General features: G+C 41.1%; 1 pseudogene; it reads left to right on the top strand.

Annotated features, from left to right (window-relative positions):
• The first annotated feature begins 359 nt into the window (after positions 1-359).
• LOC100016969 (purine nucleoside phosphorylase-like) lies at positions 360-1,377 on the top strand (annotated as a pseudogene).
• Positions 1,378-6,053: the final 4,676 nt, after the last annotated feature.

Below are 6,053 nucleotides of genomic sequence, written 5' to 3'. Positions count from 1 at the left end.
AGAGGTCATAACAGTGTTGTAATGCAATCCATGTTTCCACATTCCTCACCCACAATAGCTTAATTGCATCATTGTCCCTTCCCCCTCTGTACATTGTGCCATTTGAGTTGATTTTTCCAACAATGGGAGATATTTTCTTGGTTTCATGGGCTTTCATGGCAAACAAAGGGGCAGCCTAATGGTGACTGAGCCTTGCCCTTCTTACCTAGACTCAGGCTTTGGAAAGCAGGCTCTGTTTGTTGCCACACTCTAACTTAACTCCCCTTGCAACCAAGGGCAAGCATTTGCAAACCATCTGGTCCAAGCAAAGGGAATAACTAGTGATTGGGCTGCCCAGCAGCAAAAAGTTCAGTGGTTTATCCAGGGATTATCCATGACCTTGAGGTTCCTTAAAACAGAGCTCTCCAGTGGAGCGGAGCCGAGGAGAGTAGGCAGAAGCCGAGTGGAGCAGGACACCATGAGGGAGCCATGGAGAATGAGTACAAGTATGAGGATTATAAGAAAACAGCTGAGTGGCTTTTATCCCTCACTGAACATCAGCCCCAAATAGCAGTGATCTGCTGTTCTGGATTGGGGAGGTTGGCAAATAAAGTGACCCAATTGCAGGCCTTTGACTACAGTGAGATACCCAACTTCCCTCAGAGCACAGTACCAGGTCATGCAGGGCGATTGGTATTTGGATACTTAAATGACAAATGCTGTGTGATTATGCAGGGTCGATTCCACGTGTATGAAGGCTATGCACTCTCGAAGGTGGCATTCCCTGTGCGGGTTTTCCAACTTATGAATGTGCATACGTTAATTGTCACCAATGCTGCTAGTGGACTGAACCCCGAATATGAAGTTGGGGATATTATGCTGATCCGAGATCAAATCAACTTGGCAGGTCTCAGTGGCCAAAATCTACTCAGAGGACCCAATGATAGAAGATTTGGAGAAAGGTTTCCTCCCATGTCTGATGCTTATGATCAAATTTTGAGAGAGAAGGCCCATGGTATATGGAAACAAATGGATCAAGAATGACCACTTCATGAAGGAACATACGTTATGGTGGGAGGCCCCAGCTTTGAAACCATTGCAGAGTGTCGGTTTCTGCAGAAAATAAGGGCTGATGCTGTGGGCATGAGCACGGTGCCAGAAGTGATAGTGGCTAGACATTGTGGCCTTCGGGTCTTTGGATTCTCCCTCATTACGAACAAATCAATCTTGGACTACGAAACCCATGAGACTGCCAATCATGAAGAGGTACTGATGGCTGGGCAGGTGGCCGCCAAGAAGTTGGAAGAATTTGTCTGTATTCTTGTGAAAAACATTCATCCACCATCCAAAAAGACTTTTTGACCTTTCCTTCCCTGCTGCCTACTTTTCATTCCAGATAGTGACCAGCTTCTAATCCTTGCTGAACGACTTAGCTCCCTTCCCTAAGGGTTGATAGAAGAACTGGGTATTTCATCTCCTTGGAATATCTACTCATCCTATTAGACCTCCCCCTCCCCCCAATGTTATCTAATTCTCTTTCTTATTCCTTTGGTCCCTCCCCTCTAAAGCTGGATCATTCCATTGTAACTCCTAACCCATAGACCACATTCTTCATTCCACCTCTAGTGGATGTGAGGATTAAGCCCACATTGCACTAAAGCTGCTGCTAATATTTTGAAAGGACTACTATTCTTAATATTCCCTGGGACATATTCTCCGCCATGCTATGACTTCTGAGACTTTGGTCCTAGACCAGTGTGTTTTACAAATAGTACTATGCAGGAATAAAAAGATAGCCAGACAGAACTGTTTCTGCTTTTCTGTGCAGGGTGGGGATAAATATAGTTTAAGCTCCAAGAATATTGTATCAAAATATGGATTGAAGTATGATGATGACAGAGGGGTAGCCTACTTTCTCAGTTAATAGTGTGTTTCAGTACTTGTGTATTAGTAAATTGTGCTCAGGACATTAATAGACAAGACAGGGAGCTACGTTTTCTTTTTATGTAGGGCTGCTTTTTAATGTGTAGACACATTAAGTGCCACTGTTAGGTGTTTTCAGAGGGAAAGAGATAAAAGATCTATCATCCAAAGGCATTTGGTTGTTAGAGGGATGTGAGATACTACACAATAGAATAGAATATAGTGCAACATTTAAGAGCCAGGAAAAAAAGGTTGAAAGGTTACTCAGGCTATTCATCAACAGAAAAAAGGAATTCAAAATCCCATAGGCAATTACCATTCCAGAAGAGGGATCAGAGGAATTATCTTAGGATTCCTCAAGGAGGAGGATAGTGTGGATAAGGCTAATGGGTCTTAAATGCCTGGTTAAGGAATGTGGGTTAAACATTTTCAGCCAGGGAAACAGATCAGCATAATAGGGAATAATAGTGCATTAGGAGGGTGACTAGCAGCACCCCCAAATTAGGACAGAGTATCAGTTTAAAAACTTGGAAAATAGTCCAACTGGAGGCCTGAACTAAACTGGTGTCGGTATTAATAGAAAAGAGTAATACATTCAAGAGGTGGTAAAGGTAGACTACATAAGACTTGGAAACTGATTTGGGAGGTTGGGAGAAAGTTAAAAATGATCCCAAAGATTCTGGTCTTCAGAAAGTTGGGAAATAATGGTGCTATTAAATGGAAATTTGGAAAAAGGGTGAATTTTATGGGGAAAAGGAATGAATTGTTTTGAACTGGTCTATAATGTCTAGTTGTAGCTGCATAGCAAGCAGATAAGAGCTATATACAGGTAATGGTCAGAAGTGGAGATAGATTTGTGATACATTTGTATAGGTCAATAGTTCTGGGAATAGATGAGGCCAAGAATGAAAGGGTCATGGGGTGGAGGTGGGGCAAGGATGGAATCAAGTTAATAGTTAAGGGGTGGGAGGTGGTCATAGGGGTCAGATTTTGCATAAAGATAAGGATGAGGACTTAGAAAAGTCTCATTTGGTTTGGCAACTAGTGTTATCCTTTCCCCTTTCCCCCAGGACAAGTAGCCCTTTCATGCTACCTTATGGTAGGTTAGAACCTCTACTCTGTGTGCCTCTGGTTCCTAGCCTATGCTCTGACCCCTTTATCTAGAAAAACGTACTTTTTCCAGCTAACTATTAACAGGAAGAAATGGTTTTATTTATAATGGGCAATTCCACAAATTAATGGTAGGTTTAAAAAGACTGATATATGTTAATTTAAGGTCGCCAAGGAATTCAGCTATGTAATTCCTAAATGAAAACTCAAGTCAGCAGTCAACCTTTTATGGAGTTTAATTACAACAGGAGGAAGAAAGGAATTAGAGATAGAGAGAGAGAAAAGGGAGAGCAGGGAATAGGGCTTAAATACCCCTTCTGTTTAGGCTGGGCCAAAAGGCCCAAGCCCTTAGATAGCTGGGGCAAAGAAAAGAGATCAGTCCCTATTACTCACCTGACCAAAATGGAGAAACAGTCTCAAAGGCCCCCACCTTCAGCGTCCTTCAGAGCAAGCTTCTCAGAGCACACTCCAACCACTCAGACAAACTCCTCAACCCCCCACCTCTGAGTCTTCAGACCCCTCTCTCTTTAAGGAAACCATCCAGGTTCCCTCCCCTCAGTTCTCATATCTACCAATCATTGTCCATCAATTTCCCTGTGCCAATGGAGGCTCTAGCTTAACCCAGGACTGCCCAGAGGTCTCTGGCTTTGCACATGTCTGTTGAAGGTCATATTTTCAAATAATTAAATCTTTGATCCTTTGCTACAGCCCTTCCTAAATCCTGTTAACCTGAGTAGGGTAGAGATTGGAATAATTAAATTTTGATCTATGCTGCAGCCCTTCCTCAATCCTGTTAGGACTGAGTAGGGTGGAGATTGATTCCAAGTATCTCCATTGTATCAATTCTAAAATCAATCATGACTCAAAGAAATTCCTGTTCTATGCTTAAGCATAGGTCAAAGTCCTTTCCATTGTTCAGCAAAAGGTTTCTGTCCTAAAGTAATCTTAAGAAGGGAGGAGGAGGAAACTCTCATGCCAATGGGGTTCACATTCCAATAGCCAAGACCCACTATCAATAGGAAATTTTTCAAGTATGAAATTTCCCAATGGTGAAATTTCCAACATTTATAAGTCTAAGAAATTTTGAGGTTTACAGAGGCAATAATCTGCCATTAGCATCTGCTTTTACTTTTCATAGAAACAGTAATTCTGGACTGAGACTACCTTCTGCATTTCTCTTCTGAAGATAAGCACCCAAATACAACTTCTTTATATTAATTGGAGAAAAAGCTCTATTTTAGGATCTTTTAGTACCATGGTTTAGCTCATTGGTAGCACTAAAAAGCTGGAACCGCACACCTCAAGAATTAAGGACCCAAGAGTGTCTATTGACTTATCAATACTAAGCATAGCATTATTAGCAAATATAATTACAATATTTGGTGGGAAGACAGGTCAAATAGAGGTTCACAGATTTCCTATTTACAAAGCTCATGTAGGATTTGTACTCTACTTGGTAGTATGTTGAACACTGGAATAATATGACTACTCAATTTTACTTTGATGTGAAAGAAGTTGAGTGATATTGTGGTGTCCCAGCAATATCAATAGCCAACAAGTGAAGGTAGGGAGAGTAAAAATTAACCTTGAAAGAGATTTTATAGTTAAATTTCATGCCCTTTCTCACTATTTATTCTTGTTGCTTTAAATGTCCTGGGAAACAATTCCTCTCCTTTTTATCCTGTTTAACCTCTTTAAAAAATGCTTTAAAAAAAAGGACCACCTAATTTATTAACTTTCCCTCCTTGATTCTTGAATAGCCCTTTGTACTTGATTTAATGTTTCTATATATTTGCACTATAGTTCTGTTTACATTTTGTGTGTATTTCATATCCTAAATGATTGTATACTATGAGAATAATTGCCTTAATTGCATTTTATCTATCACCTAATTTAATAAATGGTCACTAAATGGAAAATCTTAGTAAAAAAAATAAAAACAGAGCTCTCACCAACTGAGCTGATCAAGCACAGACACTTACAGATGTATGAATATATGTACCCATCTATGTGTGGATGTACACCTGTCCGTGCACACAGAACCAGAGATAAGCATATACTGATGCAAAGTACACATGAATGTCACAGGATGTGCAAGGTACCCACATACATTTGTGACACACAAAACACAGGACAGTTGCCAACATGTAGGGGTAATACCTTGCGTGGAGCATGAGAGCTATTTGGATTAAGCATAGGGAAAGAGGCTGCCTATTCTTATTTTGAAACTTGGATGCTTTAGACAAGTATGCAGATTAACAGATATTTTAGTCCAATAACATTGGAATTTCTTGTCCAACCCAACCAATTGTCCCTTCCAGTATTCGACAAATTATAGAACTAAAAGCTCAGCTTGAATATAACTCCAGTTGACTGGAGGAAAATATGGAGGAGAGTTATGGGGAAATCAAGGCTTTTATGGAAAGCATTGAAAAGAACTTAAAAACACCCCAGAGTAGGAGAGATTTCTCTCTCCATACCTCCTCGTTATCAGAATTTCTGTCTCTTCTGCTCCTCCTACTCAACCCATCTCCTCCCCTACCCAATGTACTCCTCCCCCCACCCATGCTACCTCTTATCTTCCCTCTTCTACTCTATCCCGTCCCCCATGCCCAACCCACTCCTCCCCCAACCATGCTGCCTCCTATCCTTCCTCCTCCCCCTAGCCCCTAACCCTTCCTCCTTTGCCCCAACCCTTTCCCCCTCTGCCCAATACATTTCCCATCCTGCTCCTACCTCTCATCCTTCTGACCCTCCCTGCCCACAACCCCTCCCCCTCATCTTACCTACTCCTCCACCTTCCCTTACCTACCCCATTGAAAACCCAACATGGAGCCTAGAAGCAGGAACACAAAATAATTCAGCTAAAATTTTATTCCCCTTAAGGGAAATACCCACCTTCAATAAGAACAGGAACTTGGTGTCTATGGACACCATACACCCTTCAACCCCCAATATTTAAATATATTCAAAGAAGATATTCCTTCTTTCAAGGAAGAACCGATATTAATCATTAAAAAAAATTGGAGAACATATTCAAA

The sequence above is a fragment of the Monodelphis domestica genome, chromosome 2 (genome assembly GCF_027887165.1).
Source record: "Monodelphis domestica isolate mMonDom1 chromosome 2, mMonDom1.pri, whole genome shotgun sequence".
NCBI lineage: Eukaryota > Metazoa > Chordata > Mammalia > Didelphimorphia > Didelphidae > Monodelphis > Monodelphis domestica.
The sequence above is the reverse complement of the archived record's forward strand: the minus strand, read 5'-3'. Positions and strand labels throughout refer to the sequence as shown.